Genomic DNA, 20,585 nt, shown 5'->3' on the forward strand with positions numbered 1-20,585 from the left:
ACCGACCGTTGCCGACTAGCCGGCAAAATAACCACAGGGTAAATCTCCATGTTGCTGTCGTGTTTTCCTCTCAATTTTCTACGAAGAAATGAGTTTTACTTTTTTTATTGTCGTTGCAATAGACTGGAACTAAGCTGACCTGGTATGAGGTCAGAGCCCTCATTATCATCCCTGCTAACTACCGGAAGCAGATTAAGTCGTTCCACAACCGATGTCCGGCCCATGTTAACTCTGATGTGCCCAGCAGTTGGAGGAGGATCGCCAGAAGCTTCTGGAAGATTTCAACGACGTCTTGGTGGACTTGACCCTTTCAGATAAGGTCGAAAACCTCAATTCAATGTGAAGATCTTCACTATAACGTCGAACGAACGTACTGAATGTTGCACACATGTGATGCGGACAAAATAAAAAAAAAAAGACAAAAATTATGTCTGGTGTGGGTCTCGAACCCACGACCTTGAGTGTGTGAGACTCACGCTCTACCACTGAGCTAACCAGACAATAGAAAATTCGTCTGTTTCTTCAATATGAATTAATGAAAATCTTTGCGAGGCAGCGTTAAGAAAAGAGAGATGTCTTTGACGAAATTTGCTTGTTTGGCTCCTTCTTCTGTTCCTCATTATCGAAAGTAAACATACTGAAGGATATATATATATATATATATATATATATATATATATATATTGAAAGGGATCACAATTTTGCACGTGATCAAGTATATTCTTATGAGTTCACGGGGAAAATAAACACGATAAGTTCCCAAGTGCACTTTCGTGTAAAACTCACATCATCAGGGGAGACACAAGAGAGAAATATAACAGTCAGTTGATATACAACGAAGAGACGTAGCTAGGACGCCATATGGTAAACATGTGATTGTCCAAGACAGACAACAAGCGTATCATAAACTTATTATGTGGACAAGAAGGTGAATTGTTTACACATTTTATCAACATTAAAGTTATCCAATTTGTATAGACCATCACTAATATTAAGATTATAATTCTTTGTGTATTCAGTAATAGAAGATTCAATTATATTTCTCGTGGTACTGGAGTTAGAGCTAATAACTGAGATGGCATTATTAACTCTAATTCCAGTACCACGAGAAATATCATTGAATCTTCTATTATTAAATACACAAAGAATTATAAACCTTGAGGAAGCAACATGGCGGTCAAAAATAAGCTGCAGGAATGAAGTTTATGAATGGAATATCAGTGAGACGATCCAAATGACGAATGAATGAGAGTGTAGTCAACATACAATATAAAAGGACATATTATGAATGGCAGCCAGGCAAGTAACGGCCCAACTGAATGGAAGGATTTAAAAGTTCGCGTTATATGACGAATTTTGATAGATTATCCAAATTTCCATTCCAGTTATGAAACTTAATGGTTGTGTTCAGTTCTAGACACAAAGTTTAAAGGTTTGTGTTTCAGAGATGAACCACAAAGGATATCGTTAAATCAACTGACATTAAAATTTGTCAATTAAGTGAATCATGTTGTACAATGTCTGTAATTTGACAGAGTTAAAAGTTTGCAATTTCATTACAACTCTAATTTAAAAGTTTGAGTTTCAGTGATGGTTTGCACAAGCTTAACGTACATTTAGATTTTGTGTTTATATGACGTATCTTAAAGGACTCTGGTAAAATAACGCAGCTGGAAGGTTTACGTTCAAATGACGGTGTTTAAATGTTTATTGATGAATGGTAGATTTAAATGGATAGATTTTAAGTTCGCGTTTTCATGAGCGACCTTAAACCTTGTGGTTGAATGTCACAGTTTAAAGGTTGGTATCTACAATGTTGACCAGATGGCGGTAGTGTGTAGACACAGCCATACCAGGTCGTATTTATCATCATTAAAGTCACCTTCCTTACTTACTTATGGCGGCGATGAAATTCACTGGTTCTTGATTGTGCACCAATTAACCTATCAGATAATGGTACAATGTTTGCCTGGTGTTGCATATATCACGTCTGTTGTTGAAACACAAGAATGCCAGGTGACTTTGGGAGTGGATGATAATGTAAAGATCAATATAAATGTGGGAAATCTTGAACCGCCATCACCAGACACAACACATGTTTGGATCTGGCGGGGGGAGGGACTTGCCTGTGACGTCATGATGCCCCGCCTCCAGCCTGGCGCCGCTCTGTGTGTGTGTGTGTGTGTGTGTGTGTGTGTGTGTGTGTGTGTGTGTGTGTGTACTACTTTAATCATTATCACGTGAGTCTTTTGATGAAGGATTTGTACACTCGTGTTGCCCCGTCTCTTAACCTTGTAAGTGTAAAATATGTTTTCACTCCTATGTGCGCTCACACACACACACACACACACACACACACACACACACACATAACCTATAATATTATCTAGTATTTTCTTCAGACGGATATCTTACACCTTGATTATAAAAGCCAAAGAAAAATTTATAAAAACATATACATATATTTACACACGTGTAGATATATGTTATGTATTGAAATGTGGCGGAAAAATGCCTTATATATTAACAAACGTGATTGAGGACTTAAAGAATCTGGTACAAACATAATGGTTATTGTAATAAATGATTTATTTATGGTAAATATGTATTGTGTTGCATTATAATAGTTGTTCAGGACCAAGGTTCTTAAACCTGAATCAGTGAAATACTATCAGAAATAGAAAACCTGTTAAACATAAACATTTTATTGATTAACCACAGAATATATTTTCCTCTGGGTATGTAAAAGAAAATACAGTACAGGGAGCTAGTTTGAGGAAGAGTATTTCATATTTTAACAAAATATTTACCTGTAATAGCGTCCCTTATCTTTCGTCATCATTTCTTATGTTTCCTATCAAGAAATGTCTTTTATCTAACATAAAAATTCTGTCTAGGTATTTGATTAATGTTGTCCAAGGATGAGCTACATGCCACACGTGGTCAGGTCACAGTGGTGGTGGTCAGGTCAGTGGGCGGTGTGTGTGTGTGTGTGTGTGTGTGTAGCCCCTGGGTTCATGTTGGCCATAGCCACCCACCGGCCGGTGGTCAGGTCAGTGGGCAGTGTGTGTGTGTGTGTGTGTGTAGCCCCTGGGTTCATGTTGGCCACAGCCACCCACTGGCCGGGCTGGCGGTAGTTTATAACTAAGACTGGTAGTTTCACATGCCACTTGGAGTGTCCCTCACTACAGAACTTGAGCAGCTCTTATCCTGAGGTGGAGCAGTTGATCCTCTCCACCAGGCTGGTACACTTGGTCTGCACCAGGTGGCTCCCTCCTGGTCATCCTGAGTGGTTGGTTGCTGTGTTGGATTTAATGACCATTGACTTGTGAACGTCATTAGGCCAACCATCATTTTATCATCTGATAAAACATGAAGCAACGCCAAATATTACATGATCCATCTAAACTATTGAGAATGATGAAGTCTGATATTGTTACGTTACGTCATCCAATCTTGCCACTCACATGTTACGGTAATCACGACTACATACATAGTGTTACGACTGATATTACTGTATGTACTGTAGTTACGTACTGTGTTTATGTGGATAACATGTGGACGTCAGAGGAGGCAAGAGCATCATCAGAGACAAATTCTCTATTCTATGTTGTATCCTCAATTTTGTCTGCAGTGATCGACACACTTTATCCACCAAGATATTATCTTGCTGTTTCTTTCCATCATTCTTTAGTATTAAAGATTTTGTTCTCTCAAGCAAGATAGAATTTATCAATAATTTTTAATGTCATCTTGGGTCCAGGTAATGTTAGGTAGCGGTCATACAAGTTGTCCATGACCTTCATCATGTGGGTTGGGAAGGAGTCAGGAGGTGTGGCGCTGTACTTGGTGTACCACTTGCCAAGTTGGTCAGTGTGTATACCATGGAAGTTGCAGGGGAATCATCAGTCTGTATGTTAACAATTAGGTTGAGCAAATAACACTTGGCCTCAGTGAAGGTAGAATGTTTTCCCACCAGACTGCATCCATGAATACGACTTAGATCAGAAGATCTAGCCTTCGGTAATTTGTTAGATCGAGATTATCAAAGCCTTTCATCATTTTTAATCTTTGTACTTCGTGACCATCTCTGTTTTAAGTTGTTACGTTGACGTATGATGAATCTAATACGGAGAACAAATTTAGGAGGAAACCTGGCAAAACTACATATGAGTGATTTTACCGTTTGCAAGTAAACTACGATTTTGTAAAAACGAATAGCATCTATGTTGTGTATAGTAAACGTAACTCTTTAGCTGCATTGTCTATGAATGTCATCAAAAGTAAAACATGGACAAGGGAAGGAATGAGGCTTGACGATACGAAACATCACTCAATCGTGTCCTGGCTGCCCAGACCCTATCTCGCCACACCACTGGCCATAACTTCATCAACACATTGCTTACTCCGTCAAGGTCATCCACACATTTTGCCTGGCTTGAACAAACGCTTGGCATTCATGAACCGCTGAATGTTTACACTTTCTGATTATCTGTAGTAGCTGATGCAGTTGCAAGATAGACTATTAAACCATTTTCTTACAATACTCGCTGGTAAGGAGACAATTTTCACAAAACACAGTGGTAACACTGCCTTAAGAACAATTGTACGAACATAGGGTCACATTGGTACATCCACAAGGCACCAGTGGTCTGGGTGGCCTGAAATAGATTTGGAACCAAGAAGGATGATGGGTGTAGGGAGTAAACCTACCACAGATCATCATTAATTATGAAGACTTGACAATGGTTACCTCCAGCCATAATCTATAAACCAATAGACACATGTTAATGCAAACTAAGCAAGAATTAAACAAGCAGGAAACACAATCCAATGTACCATATTACGATAGTTATGTCAAGTTGTCGCATCTGTTGACTACCTGACGTGGTCTTACGTCTCACCTTTAGTAACGTTTGCGAATTTCGTTGTAGTGAAACTCATGCGACCCGAGAGTCAATATTAGTGATACACAAGAGGAAGAAATATAACTCCGAAGGTATAAAACAGTTGTGGACACACCAAACGCTTGACAAATATTCCTTAGTAGGTGACAGAAAACACAAAGAGATCGTCCTTGTAAACTTATGATGAGGTTTTCTTGAAGAGTCTCCCTTCGTCATCGTCGTCATCATGTTGGACGTCCCCAGTGTCCAGGTGCAGCCAGGGTCGTCATCATGCTGGACGTCCCCAGTGTCCAGGTGCAGCCAGGGTCGTCATCATGTTGGACGTCCCCAGTGTCCAGGTGCAGCCAGGGTCGTCATCATGTTGGACGTCCCCAGTGTCCAGGTGTAGCCAGGGTCGTCATCATGCTGGACGTCCCCAGTGTCCAGGTGCAGCCAGGGTCGTCATCATGTTGGACGTCCCCAGTGTCCAGATGCAGCCAGGGTCGTCATCATGCTGCCCGTCTCTGCATCGCCTGATCCGTGGTGCACCGGTGGGTCGGTGGCTGTCGTGACATGGTAATGTTATCGTCATGTTCCGCGTCTCATCTCACGTCTGTCCAGGTGGGCTAAGCTGGTCTGGTTTGAATGAACCATATACAAGTAAGGCGTATCACTGTTGTGAGTCTCAGTAAATATGGAGGCAATATGGTTGCGCAGTCTCTCTCTCTCTCTCTCTCTCTCTCTCTCTCTCTCTCTCTCTCTCTCTCTCTCTCTCTCTCTGAGAGAGAGAGAGAGAGAGAGAGAGAGAGAGAGAGAGAGAGAGAGAGAGAGAGAGAGAGAGAGAGAGAGAGTTAAAGGGTATATGCATCGCATTTTGATAATTTAACAATCATATGTAATACAAAATATATGCTTCTTCCGAAAATTTCCTGGAAATTGGTTGAGGTAGAGCGGAGGTATCGTGGCAAAGTTGTGTGTCACACAAGAACGAGTTTTCTAATTGGTTGAGGTAGAGCGGAGGTATCGTGGCAAAGTTGTGTGTCACACAAGAACGAGTTTTCTAATCGCCTGGTTTTACTGGCGGCCTCGTTGTGACGTCACTACATCAACACTGACATTTTGATTTAAAAGTTAATTGCAAGATGACTTTGCTCCGCTGTGTGTGTGTTTTCAATACTTTTCGTGTTTGTAATGTTCTTTCGTTTGTATTCTATAGTTAATAGTTTTGTAGTGAGTTTAGTTTCGTTGCTGTAGTTGTAGTATAGTGATTTATAGTTTGTATTTGAACTAAATCAGATGAGCAGTGTTGAGGATGACCCTGGGCCATTTTCATGTGGTAATGCAGAAGGGAGCGACCACAGGCAGGCAGTAGTGGTGTTTACCAAGCCATTCCCAACACCATCGTACTGGCTGCCTCTATGTAATGTACCACATTCCTGTGTTGAAAAAGAAATAGAGAATTTCACTGAATTGCAGACTGGGTTGTTAATGTCCATCTTTCTAAATTGTTTTATTTTGTCTTCGTTAAGAATTTCTTCTTGTGTTTGATGTGCATTGTTTTGAGAATTCTTTGTTATATAACAAAACATGTTCTGTATCTACTGTTTCCTGTCTTTATGTAGATAAGTATTTCTGATACTGATTTTATTACTATGTTGTTCTTCTGTAACATTTATAGAATTTTTTTTGTTATGTGGCAATGTTTTTCTTCTTGTTATTCTATACCAATGTGTACAATTCTATTACGTAGCAATGTTTTTCTTCTTGTTATCTTATACAAATGTGCACAATTTTGTTTTGTTAATGATTTTTTGGACGCATTGATTTGTTTTATTGTTGTTGTTGTTGTTGTTGTCTTACTTTAGTTAATTAAATGATTCCTGGTATGTGCCACTATCTAGCTGGGGGCAAATGTTGAGTTGTTTTCGGCCCTAGATGATGGGCCTCATCTTAGATGTTGCCTTAAACGTTGCCTTCTGCAACAATAATACTATACAGAATATCTTAATCAGGAATTAGCCAGAAAATTCTCTTGGATTCATCTATAAAGTGCCATGTGGAAATTGTGATGAATTTTATATTGGGCAGACTGGTAAGGATCTTTCTGTTAGACTTAAGCAACATAAATATAGTATAAGAACGGCACAAGAATCAAATGCCTTGTTTAATCACGTTAAAAACTATGATCATTGTATTGACTGGAGTAATGCCATCGCAGTTATTAACTCTGACTCTATTACCACGAGAAATATCATTGAATCTTCTTTTATTAAATACACAAAGAATTATAATCTTAATATTAGCGATGATCTATACAAATTAGATAACTTTATTGTTGATAGAATTTGCAAAATGATAAGTTTATGATACACTCGTTGTCTGTCTTGGACAATCACATATTTACCAAATGGCGTCCTAGCTACGTCTCTTCGATGTATATCAACTGACTGTTACATTTTTCTCTTGTGTCTCCTCTGATGATGTGATTATTACACGAAATTTCGCTTGGGAACTTATCGTGTTTCATTTTCCACGTGGACTCATAGGAATATATATACACATGTACATATTCATACCTTGCTTGCCTTTATCCATTCTCGGCGCTACTCCGTGTGTGTGTGTGTGTGTGTGTGTGTGTGTGTGTGTGTGTGTGTGTGTGTGTGTGTGTGTGTGTGTGTGTGTGTGTGTCTGTCTGTCTGTCTGTCTATCTGTCTGTCTATCATATGTATCTTCTGCATATCGTGGAAGGCGACTGAGAGTTGGGAAATGGGGGGGGGGGTTGGAAATCTTCCCCTTCTGTATTACTTTTCAAATGAAGGAACAGAGGAAGGAGCCCAGCTAAGTTTCACTCTAGGATTCATTCACTTATTCCTGACGCTACCTTCTTCTTGCGGGAAATGGCAAACAAATATGAAAAATAGAGTATGAAAGAAAAAAGACAGTGGGCAGGTGCTATGTGTTCTGTGTCCTTGATAACCATTTGATGTGACTCATTCAGATAAGGTCCAAAACGCCAGTTGTGAAGATGTACAAAGGATAATAGAACGGTGTACGTACGTACGTACGTAGTGTGAGTATCTTGACTGATAGAAAGTATTGAAAGCGGCAGGAAGTAGTGAGATATTGTATTGTGCTTCGTACAAGACTGGCGGGCGACTCCGTCCTTCGTGCTGTGCCACACACAGTCTGGTGATTGTCGGGATGTGTAGCCATAATGTTTGATCTTATGACCATTAGTGATACATCATGTGATGTTTACTATCACAACATCGGCTTCTTCCTCCTCCTCCAGGAGAGTGGCAATCAGGTGGCGGTTATTGTGGTAGCCCGGCACCTGCAACTGTAAGATTTCAAGCAACATTGAGAAAATGGGACACATTATAAAGAGTTCCATAATTTCTCTAATTCTTCCCCAAATTCATGTGGACCTGCAACACTGAAAATGTTTAAATACGGCTGGTGTAGAGGGAGGGAGAGGCAGGCCTGGGATGAGAGTGGGGCTTTGTAGGAGAGAAAGGCTCGGGATGAGAGAGGCTGAACACAAGATGTTTGGCCAGAGAGTGAGGCTTTGAAGGAGAGAGAAGCTTAGGATGAGCATTAGGTTGTACCAGAGAGAGAGGCTTGGGATGAGGGTTGGGTTGTACCAGAGAGAGAGGCCTGGGATGAGGGTTGGGTTGTACCAGAGAGAGAGGCTTGGGATGAGGGTTGGGTTGTACCAGAGAGAGAGGCTTTGGATGTGGCTTGGGTTGTACCAGAGAGAGGCTTGGGATGAAGGTTGGGTGGTACCAGAGAGAGAGGCTTGGGATGAGGGAGTCTGAACATGAGATAGGTTTGTGAGGAATGAGGATTTGAAAGAGAGACTTTATATGAAAAAGGAAGGACAGGCGGAGGAGGCTTGGGACGAGAGTCAGGCAGGACAGGAGAGAGAGGCTTGGGACGAGAGTCAGGCAGGACAGGAGAGAGAGGCTTGGGACGAGAGTAGAGAAGTGAACACCTTCATAACTTATCCTTCAATAAAAAAGGGTTACATTGCTCCACTCAGTTGGAATGGGAAAGTAGTTGAAAATAACAAGTTGATGAATTTAAGGTTTTAGTGTGGCAAAACCTGAACTGATTTTAAGGTCACACATGAAAGAGGATTAACATTTCAGAAAGTTGAAGGAAGATGAATATAAATGTCATCATTGATAGCCTATTAGACTCATTATCAATTGCTATTTATGTGGGGTCGGTCGGCTGTGGCTCCGGAGGGGTAAGCGACAACACAGACTCTGGTGGAGTTCCAGTAATGATGTTACTGAGTCAGTCGGGCACACACCACTGTGGTACACCTGGTGATATTTTGTTTGTCTTAACTAAGTCGATAAGTGGAAAACTGAGCAGCAGTTTACTTGCTTAACTTGTGTACTTGTTCCTGGATTGTTGATGACGTTCACAATAATAGGTATAGGACTGGTCTTATATCTCTGTGTTCCAGCTGTGATTAGTACAAGTCGAGTGTTCTGACGACCGGCGGTCCGTGGGGATGAGGGGAGAGAGAGAGAGAGAGAGAGAGAGAGAGAGAGAGAGAGAGAGAGAGAGAGAGAGAGAGAGAGAGGTCATTGTGCCGGGGGTGGGGGTGAGGCGTGGGGCAGGGGGTTAGCTGGTGGTGTTGGTGGGGTGGACGGGGTCAGCCAGATGAGCACATCTTGGTAGGTGGTGTGAGATGGACCCAGGAGGATTGTGTGTGTTGTGTTCTGTATTGGTCCAGCTGGTGCTTCTGTGTGTGTGTGTGTGTGTGGCTCTAGTTAATGGCTGGGTCGCGGCTCAGGTACAATATAGATGGTATAGACATTCCTGAACTTGAATAGTGATGTCAGTCGGCGGTGAAGGTAGACACAGTATGAGGAAGATTTGATGATAGAATGAATGTGTTGAAAATGAAATGTCTGAGGACAACATGTGGTGTGACGCGGGTTGATCCAGTAAGTAATGATAGGGTAAGAGAGATGTGTGATGATAAATAGAGCATGGTTGACAGAGATGAAGATGGTGTACTGAAATGGTTTAGACATTTGGAGAGAATGAGTGAGGGGAGATTAAAGGAGGATACATGTGTCAGAAGTGTAGAGAACAAGAATAGGGCGACCATATTGGAGATGGATGGAGGAAGTGAACAAGAGTTTGAGTGATCAGGGCCTGAATATGCTCAAGGGTGAGAGGCGTGTATAGGATAAAGTGAACTGGGGCGATGTGATTTACAGGGGACGACTTGCTATCAGTGAACTGAAGCAGGACATATGAATCAAATGGGGTTGAAGGATATGAGACCTGTTGGCATAAATGACTGGTAGTAGCACAGTGTTATCTTTGCTAGAGATAATGAAGGTCATTAGCTTCTCATATATTGAACTTTAAGCTTCAGGAATACGATGAATTAGTAAAGGAAACCTGGGAGACTGATACTCTTGGTGGATACATTGTCATATCATTTGACCCGTGAAATTAATGGTAATCGAAGTGAACAGTCAGGCAGGCATATTTAGGCAAGATAAACAGACAAACAAACGCCTACACATAAACACACAACCATCCTGCATAATGTGTTTAGTGCTGGACCAACGATATTCCGGGGCCCAAGTTCTGGCCTTAGACAGAGCAGCCGCCTCACACCTATTGTGGTTTAGTACGACCAAGTATGTGCACCAGGTGTATGCTTTGACCTCTTTTCTTATGAATATATGTATATGTAAAGCGTCACCACTGAACGCACGGGACTCGAACCTTGGCCATCGAAATGACAGTGTTGTGGGCTAAACCGCTCGGCCACCACGGTAGCTGTCCACCTCTGACCAGCCTATGATCCAGTGAGAGTTAATGTGAGGTGAGGTAACGGGGGATCCCACTGGACCATAGGCTGGTCTATGGAATGCTTTTGTCCCGTGGTGGACGAGCGGAGTAGCTCACTGGTCTATCATTTCGATGGTCAAGGTTCGTGTCACATACGGCCAGTGGTGATTGTTTCCATCTGTTTCATGTGAATAATACATATGTACTGAGTCTTTGTTCCTGTTTGTGCATGTACAAACACACGCTCACAGACACACAGACACACACACATACTCACACACACACACACACACACACACACACACACACATACAGGTACAGATTCACACCATAAGCCAGGTACCCAATTATTGACCAGTCCCGAGGGAAGGATGGACACTTGAGTTGGGTCACCTGACTGCCACACCGAGGATTCAAACCCCTGCATGTCCTACCCCGGGCTGGACCCTGCTGACTCATGATTAGTAATGCTAACTCTTACACTGCTATAAATGCGAGGCGTGGACTATAGATGAAAACGTACGGAAGAGGATGGTTGTGTTTGAAATGAAATGGTTCATATGTGTGTGTGTGTGTGTGTGTGTGTGTGTGTGTGTGTGTGTGTGAGTAATAGATTCGGTAGGTAACGTCTGCCAGCTGATTATGAATAAAGAACCTAAGGTGAATAACCATACGCTCCAGAGAACAGAGAGAATGGATGAAATAGTGAGTGGGTGAGCGATGTTCACATAGACATACACATGACACTTCCAGTCCCGTGTGGTCTAGTGGCTAGGATACCTGGCTTTCACCCAGGAGGCCCGGGTTCGATTCCCGGCATGGGAAGGATTTTCTTCTTAGAGAGAGAGAGAGAGAGAGAGAGAGAGAGAGATGTCTAAGTAAATGAATACAATAGTTATCAAGTACGTTATCATCAACTAACCGAAACGTAAATTTTTACAATAAAAGCTTGTGTTGTAGTGACTCCTGATTACTCTTGGTGAGTGAGTCCGAGAAACACTGTCACGAGGGCCAAAAGAGAGAAACTGAATGAGTGAGTGGGTCAGTAAGTGAACGAGGAGTAAGTGAAGGAATCAATACAGTTTCACGGTTAAGATATTTGGCTTCCAGTCAGGAACCTGCAGAGCCGGATTAATGTTTAGTGAGGCCCAAGACCAGGTGATATTTGCGGTCTCCACAGATTCTATGAAATATGTCTTATGTCAAATTTTGCCACCATATTGTATATTGCATACCAGCCTCTGTTCCACCAGTTTTCCGAGCTGCATCTTTTTTTACCTGGATGACCAGCGGGGCCCCTGTAAGGCCGGAGTCCAAGACCCGGGCCGAGGTGGCCCATGCGTTAATCTGGCACTGGAAATCTGGGTTCCTTTTCTGCAGTTGGAGTGATCAGTTACATAAGAACAAGACAACTTGATAATGATTCTACACTATGAGGTAAGACACAATGCTTCCAATAACATATCTACCACAATACTTGCATCTTGTTCACCCGACATGAAAGTCCGAAAACTACCCCAAGTGAGGATCGAACTCACGACCTTGAGATTATGAGACTCACGCGAGGCCTACTGCGCCACCGAGGCTTGGAAACCTACTTGGCATATCTAGATTGATTGTTTCAAAGAAAAGTTGTACTGCTGATGTGTTCTTCAGTATGCATGTATATTGTTTCAAAGTTTTATGATCAACTAATTCAGTAATTTTAGTCAAGTATGGAACAAGTCAGACGTCAAATTCAACCACCGGTTGATCTCCCCCGATCTACCCACAACCAAACCGAGAGACTAAGGCTGCTGCCATTATTTTCTCTAGTCGTGGCACTGGGGTGCTGTTCAGTGGCTTTGTGTCCACTGACATTCACAACTACTAATGGAGTACATACACTGTTCAGGGAAACACATTCATCAGACTCATTAGACATTGATAGTTAGTTCTTTAAAGGGACTGTAGTCCATTGCTCAAGTGTAGAATAACAGATGTCCAAGAGATATGAACTTTTGAAGAGAAAAATCAATTCTAGTGCCTCCAGCCTTTCCCTGTCATGTATCTCTCTAACTCTTAGTAATTTTCCCTTGCTATCCTCTGAACCATCTACATTTCCTCTCTTCCTCTCTAGGTGTTGTGACCGAAATTGAAAAGCTTATTTTTGTGTCGGTCTTATGTCTGATGTGAACAGGTTTTCAAAACTGTCTTATCCCTGAACTTGAGTGGAATTCTAGTACTTACCAGCAGACAGTTTGTGTCCTTAACTACTCGCCTTAGGTGGGACATTTGGGACAGGTCAGGGACAATGTCAACTAACTTACTGTAGCTTATTTTCTGTTCGATGATAACCACATCGAGGCCTTCCCTCGCTACGATCCATTCTCACTGGTTTATATTTACTCGAGTTTTTAAACTTCATCAATCAGATATCAGACAAACTTTGGAGTCTGTCATGTTCTTTTTGTAAGTTGATGTAATCATCCGTGCTTTTCATTTCACGAATGTCCTTTGTATCTGCTGCAAACATATTCAAATAAGAGTCTATATCCTCTGGCAAGTCATTACCATAGGTCAAGAAGAGTAATGGTTCCAAAACAAAACCCTGCGGCACTCGGCTGTTGACCTCAACCCATTATGAGAGAGGTCCTCTGTCATGCGTTCTTTGTTCACTTTCACTAAGATAATCTTCTGTCCACTGAATGAGTTTCCCCATACTCCTGCCTGGTGATCCAGTCTCGTAATCAGCCTCCCATGTGACACAGTGTCAAACGTTCTGGCAGTCAAGATACAAACATCCACTCAGCCTTACCTTGTGTACATTGTTCATCACATGAGTAATTTTTCCTTTTCAGAAAGTCATTCATTTGCTTTGTGATTATCTTTTCTAAGCCTTACAAACCAAACTTCCCATTTGAGACCAGCTTGTAGTTCATTGCCTCTTTCGGGTTTCGTTAATTATAGACAGGAATAATGTCCTTTTCCACTCTTTTGGTATTTTGTCTCTATACAGCGACATCTTGAGCAGCTTTTCCAGAGGTTTATCTGGAATATATGCATACATCTTCAGCACTGTGGTAAGACTTCATCAGGTCCATGAATCTCATACGGGTCAACACCTAGAATTCTGTTAATCTTTTCTAGATATCTCAATGTTTTCTAAAATCTCCTAATTCCAGCCCACTGGTGTTGTTGCCACAATGTTTTCTAATGGGGAAAATCTTTTGAATTTGTTACTCAGTTCCTCGAGTATCCTTACATCGTCTTCTTCCTTCTGAATTTCTTAGTTTAATTAGCTGTTATCTGACAACCTACTGAGTTTTTGGAAAAGTTGTAGATTTTATCGATCCTTCCAAAATATTCATTTCAAAGATTCTTAATTCCTTGTTTTTATCCTGATGTGCTCGTTCTTTGCTCTCTTGCACCTTGCAAATGCTGGCTGGCTGGAGTGCCGTCTATATCTTCGTCACGACAATTTTAAATTCTTTTGCTTTTTATCATCTTTTACCAAACCCTTCCTTCCTGTGTATGTGAAGTGTGTGTGTGTGTGTGTGTGTGTGTGTGTGTGTGTGTGTGTGTGTGTGTTAACTTACGTGTAATAGGAATGATAATGATAATGACAATACTACTGACGATAATAATGGAAATGATCCATTCTTAACGCAAGGGATCCTGTGAAGTGATCAGCGTCTCAAGTGACATTACATATTGTACACTGATGATCTAGATCATCCTGGTGATGGTGTTATGTTACTCTTCCCAGAAGAAGTAAGGATATGCTTAGACAAACCACATCATGGGTAAGTGAGAATCTAGAAATACGCACAAAGAAGATAATCATAGTACGCCAGATGAAGCTATCTCTTCACATATCTATTTACAGAGATATTTCTGTATGCCCACAACCTCCCGCTGGCTCTTAGTTTTTGCTCTAGTGATATTCTCATACTCCTTGAGGCATCATATTGCCGCAAACATTCATGAAATGTAGATACAAATAGCATTTATGACTTAGTTGTTACTCTGTAACTAACATATGATGACACGTAGAATACCACAGGAAAGAATCAGTAAGTTATAAGACTTGTCGGTCTGGAGTAATCATGCAAGGAAACTCAGACATGAATGTGTATTACGGTATAATGTTGGGGAGGATGATGATGGCTGTAGTAAAGAAGGGTGGCTGTCCCAGATCAGACACAGTAAGAGAGCGCACTATAACCAGAGCATTAAAATGATAACGTAAGAAGACATCATTACTCGATCTAAAGTGGCCTAATGTCTTTCCGATGAGTCATGTTTTGCGAAACTGGAGCGAAGTTGAGATGATATATGTGTCTGTTGAGGTAATGGTTAATGGATGAAGTCTCAGGCGATCAAGTGTATACAGTCATTTTAGGCAAAGATATTCTTCCTTTTATAGTAGTACCACATACAGCATACCCCTGATCTTATCATATATTCTAGTTCAGCCCACTGGCAGCATGTAGTTCCCTGAACTCCACATTGCTCAAATTGTACCTTGCACACCTCTCACCCTCTTGCATGTCTTGACCCAGATAACTTAAACCCTTTTTCACTCCTTCCATCTCCTTTTCAGGCTCTTCAGTCATTCTGTTCCCTCGTCTTCTGACAAGTATGTCCTCTTTATCAGTTTCTTTTCATTAGTTTTTACATATGCCTAAACCGTTTCAGTACACCCTATTCAGCTCCGTCAATCATACACGGCTTACGATGACTACCGCACCTCTCTCTTACATTGTCATTCCTCACATGATCAACCCTTCTTACGCCACACGTTGTTCCTCAGATCTTCATTTCCAACACACTCACATTTCTCTATTCTTTTGCATTTAGGGCTCAAGACTCGAACCCACACAACACTATCGGGACTATAATACCGTCAAACATGATAATCTTTATCCTCACACACAATGAATTTTCTTTACACATAGTCCATATTGCACCATGGTCCTTTGGCCCCTCACACACCCGATGGATCACTTGAATCCCCACATATCCGTCTCATGTATCTAAAACACTCCACTTCTATGTTCTCATCACTCAAACATGCACTCAGACTAGCCTATCTTCCCCTCTGCTAAACCACATAACCTCAATCTTACTAACATAAACTCTCAACATCCTCCTTTCAAACACTAATTCATACGCTAGCTTTTGTAATTTATTACTCGAATCTGCCACCTGAGCCATATCATCTGCAAACAACCGCTAGCTCATCTCCCAGCCACCCCCATACTCAGCATACTATAGATACACTATGACCCTCGTACTAACCTCCCTCACCACAGCATCCATAAACGGGTTAAACACCCATGTTAACCTCAGAAACCCTTGGCAAAGATCCGTCTACACTTGGAATCACCCATTTTCCTTCCTTCACATATGCCTTGCTCTCCTGATAACAGCCACTGAATCTAGTAAACGTCCTCCTGCGTCATATTATCGTATAACCTTCCATAAGGCATCTAAATCATCCCCACCATACGCGTTTTCCAGATCAGTAAATGCCACACACAAATTTTACTCTCTGTATACATTTCTCTAAAGCAAATTCTTCAAAACAACCACCAGGTGTACGCATATTCTACCCATTGAAGAAATTGATAACAATCAAGGGAAGCATTATTCATTAACAGGTTATACAGCGTGTTTGTGCCTTGTATCATCCACAGTCTGATGTCAGAGAACATAGCAACAAATTGCATCTTTGAGGCTTTATCCAATGTAATAAGGACACAAGCGGCTATATGCCATTACTGAGCTAAAAGCAAATGGTTTCATCCACTTATTGCTTTGATGGTAAGAGAGAAGGTGCAATGGTTACGGAAGTCCTTAGGGGAGGAAAAATCAAACTTGAAAGCTAAATAGAATGTTCTAAGGATAATGACAAAGTAAATATGTCAGGTGTTGTCTGAGAGACGTAGGCTTGACAAGAGAATTTGCCACTTTGTATATGTCCATTTCTCTCTTGTACTGTTTGGAAGGGTGACCGATGCAGAATCTTCTCACTGCACTTCCATACGGTCTTGCATGTTAACATCCGTCTCATCTACACAAATCCCACTTTGTTCATCCATGGTCTTCATCTCTCCCTTCATAGATTCACCTCACTCATATTCAGGATGTGTACCATGTCCTGTTTCTTCTCACACTAATTTCTTTTTCCTTACTCATTTTCTCTCTCATTTCAGAGTAAGAAGTGCAGTAATAACAACACTTGAGGAATGACCGATAGTCAGTTCGTAATGAGTTTCATCTTCACCTTACATGTACAGTAAAGAAACACTATCCATTTTTACTCTCCGTATTAACGTTATTCATTTTTCCGTTCTTTGTCCTATAAGAAAACCTTCATATACAAACAACAAGAGTGACAAGCTTATAGATCTACTTTCCATAATGGGTGGCAAAGAATCCCCGGAATCCCGCCCGTCTCTGCTCTCAACGAGAGGGAGGAGGGCTCAGGCAGCAGCAGTGACGCCCCTCCCAAGACCTTTGCCCATCTAAATGATTGATCTGATTTGTGCCGCTCTCACCGACTAGTTTATTGTGCTCACCATGAAGAAAAAATACTCCTATTTCATTCATGTTACCAACATTATCGGTCATTCTATTAACCTTTCTTCTGTTGAGCACCATCTGGCCAGTACTTCTAATATACCAGTCCTTCTGTCTGACACTCAATTGTCTAACAACTGTGTTTTCAAAAACCATTTAAAATTTCTAACTATAATCATTTACATTGTCGTTACAAAGGAAGTCTGTGCTTCTTCCAAAATCAACAGGCCATTTGCACGTCTCATGAACCTAGAATGTCTAGACACTGACGTTATCTGGTTGAGAATCTGTCTCCCAACCAACACTTCTGTTTTCACCTCCTGCTCTCCTGACTCTTCACACTGTATATCTTTCTTTGACTGTCTATATTTCCTCCACGAGGCAGCGACATTCTCTCATCCTCAAGCGGAGGTTCTCTACTTGGGAGGTTTTAGCGCACATCACAGAGAACAGTTGGAAGGTTCATACGCAGATATATGTATGTGTGTGTGTGTGTGTGTGTGTGTGTGTGTGTGTGTGTGTGTGTGTGTGTGTGTGTGTGTGTGCGCGCGCGCGTGCATGTTTGTTTCATTGTTTGTTTTCCATGCATAATAATTTGGACCAGATAATCAACCACTTTACCCATATTCCAGACCGTCACAACCTCTATCCCAATACTCTGGACCTGTCATTTTTCTTCTCCAGTCCCTTCTGTAGCACCTACACAATTCGTTTATCTGACCACACTCTGGTGTCTCCTCACTACGTTACTTCCTCCATTAGTTGGCCACCCTACATCACAGTATTTTGAGGTAACTATAAAAAGATCTTCATTTGTCTGACCTTCCATGGAAAGATTACTGCCTTTCTTAGGGCGATGTTTCTATATATCCTGAGCCTATAGGTTAAGTTATTGCTGCGTGAATAGAGGCATATATTCCTTCATCCCCTATAATAACCCTTTTCTCCAATTCGTTGTACAACCATCGTAGTTCTGAGGCCATTTGTGTAAGAGGCCAAACAAATTTGACCTGGGAGTCTCTCCTTCCTCCAACACTCATTCGACCTTAATATTCGTGTAAAATCCTTGAAAAATTTCATGTTATTGGTGAGGCAAACTATTTCTTTATCCACTGTAAATACAACAACGTATCTTCTTCCGGATTCTTTTTTATATTTAGCTAGAAATACTTCAAACAGTTTATATGGCATTACATTTCCTTCGTTTATACAATTTGACGATTCTTTTAGCTGTATCTCTTACTGAAAGAGCTAATCATTTTGGCTCTATCTGCTCCAACTCCAATCCCGATCAGTCTAACATTTCCCTCACCCGTTAAAGTACCTCTAACTGACCCAGTGCAAATCCTAAAATCTCTTCCTGTAAAGTCCATAAGTAATATTTCTCTCTGGGCAAGAAAAAGGCATATGGAACCACATGACATCCATCCTTGTGTTGTGAATGAATATACCTACATTCCCGTGAGACATTACCGACAGCAGGTGAACTGTTGACAAGAGCAGTCATCACGGGCTTATTATTCCCTCGGATAAAACTTATCCAGGTCTGCCGTTTGGTTTCTTTTGTTCCATTGTTTCTGATAGTATGTCTTTAACTTTTATGTAAGAATGTTGAAATACACTGTACTTTCTTATCAATGAAATTGGATTTAGGACATAAGCTGTGTCGTTGATTGTAAATACAAATACAGTGAGGAAAAACATGATTCTTGCCATAGCTTCGTTCTCTGGAATTAAGTCATCGTTTTCCGTAATGAATGAACCAAATGATTAAGCAGTGATTCTTGCTTCTAACATAACTATGAAAAGCATTAATCAATTTGCATTTTCGGCAATATTACCTTCATATTGATGTATAGTCTGTCGTATAACTATCTTGATCTATGCAAATTTATACAGTATAGTCCATCATGTTTTGCAGGTCTCATTTTTTATGTGTTACTTTCTTCAACAAAAGGCATCTCTTCGTTTCATCCTTTCACCACATTAGTTTCGTTTTGTAAAACAAAGTCTACTCCGCCCTGGCACATTTGTACTCTCGATTACTTTGAAAGTTATATTGAAACATTTCCTAGCTACGTTCATGTCATTTTAAGCAACCAAATCAATTAGGATTTGACAGTCAAAAGCAATGCGGAAATCACTAAGATCTGAAAGTCTAAAATTTGGTATCTTTTTTTACGACTCATGTTGACTAGCATTCCATGCAGTGTTGAAAGTGACCTGAAACGTTATTTCACGGTGATCAATATTTGGAAACTGATGTAACCATTCCCAGTAAAAGTACATTCTCTTACTGAATGACCCATGTATACTGTACCTTAACTTTCATTTTATTATCGTCACTGTTAACATGACCAGTGCCAGTACATTTTATGACTGCATGTCCCATATACAATTTCCTCGACCACATAAATTCAAGACCACTTACCTAGTACGAATATGTCATCTGAGCTGAAAAGCACTATAATGGGGAGAAGTAAGGATATGAGGAACATAGGAGAGTGATGCGAACTGTTAAATAGATGGCCACTTATAGTACAGTCAAATTGTTCATGCAGATTGGTCCGGTAGTATGTTTTGTATAAGTGATAACGAATGTTAAGTAACGTAATATTTGGTCGTATTGGTAAGACCAATTGTTAAAGTCGTTCAGCAGCTGTCATTCATCACGTAATGATTATGTTACAAGACACTTTATTAGCTAGTGTCCATTGTGGAAGTCCATGTGTACCATATATTAGATATAAACACAGCAACTGTGTCAAACATGAACAAGCAACATTCATTGGAAAATAGTAATGTCTTGTGACCTCTAGACACTCATCCTCTCCCTCTGCTACACCTCCCAGTCTCCCTAACGTCCCCAACCATGTTTTCACCCAACCTTCTCTGGCCAGTGATATCGCTGCCTTTACACGTCTGTGATTACCTCTGATCAGATAATAAAAATCATTGTAGCTTTCCCTTATAATACTTGCACTAACTATTTGCACCTGCAACACTTAATAGCTCACGTCACTCTACTGTGTTCCATGTCCTCTTGCTCCTTCCCCCTTTACAGCGTTACCAGCTAAGTTGACATATACATACTCGGTATGTGTATGTCGAAGTGTATGACCTTTGACCTTTTATATTGCTATCATTGCTAACGACTGTACACCATATTGTGCTCTATTTCAAATACACACTTATTCTCTGTATAGATGTATTCTTATGTATATAATGTAAGTCTAAAATGTTTCATCACTTACCCATTAATACGGAACACTGTTAAGATGATATTCTGTATCACTTAATTAT

General features: G+C 40.9%; 2 non-coding genes and 1 pseudogene across 2 annotated transcripts; 2 read left to right on the forward strand and 1 right to left on the reverse strand.

The window, feature by feature from the left end:
- Positions 1-20,585, forward strand: part of LOC139762283 (uncharacterized) — an 85,992-nt pseudogene that overhangs the window by 60,279 nt on the left and 5,128 nt on the right.
- TRNAV-CAC (transfer RNA valine (anticodon CAC)) lies at positions 429-500 on the reverse strand. Its single transcript has one exon. It is a non-coding gene; the product is annotated as a tRNA-Val (tRNA).
- TRNAE-UUC (transfer RNA glutamic acid (anticodon UUC)) lies at positions 11,469-11,540 on the forward strand. The gene has a single exon. It is a non-coding gene; the product is annotated as a tRNA-Glu (tRNA).

The sequence above is a fragment of the Panulirus ornatus genome, chromosome 43, assembly GCF_036320965.1.
Source record: "Panulirus ornatus isolate Po-2019 chromosome 43, ASM3632096v1, whole genome shotgun sequence".
Taxonomy (NCBI): domain Eukaryota; kingdom Metazoa; phylum Arthropoda; class Malacostraca; order Decapoda; family Palinuridae; genus Panulirus; species Panulirus ornatus.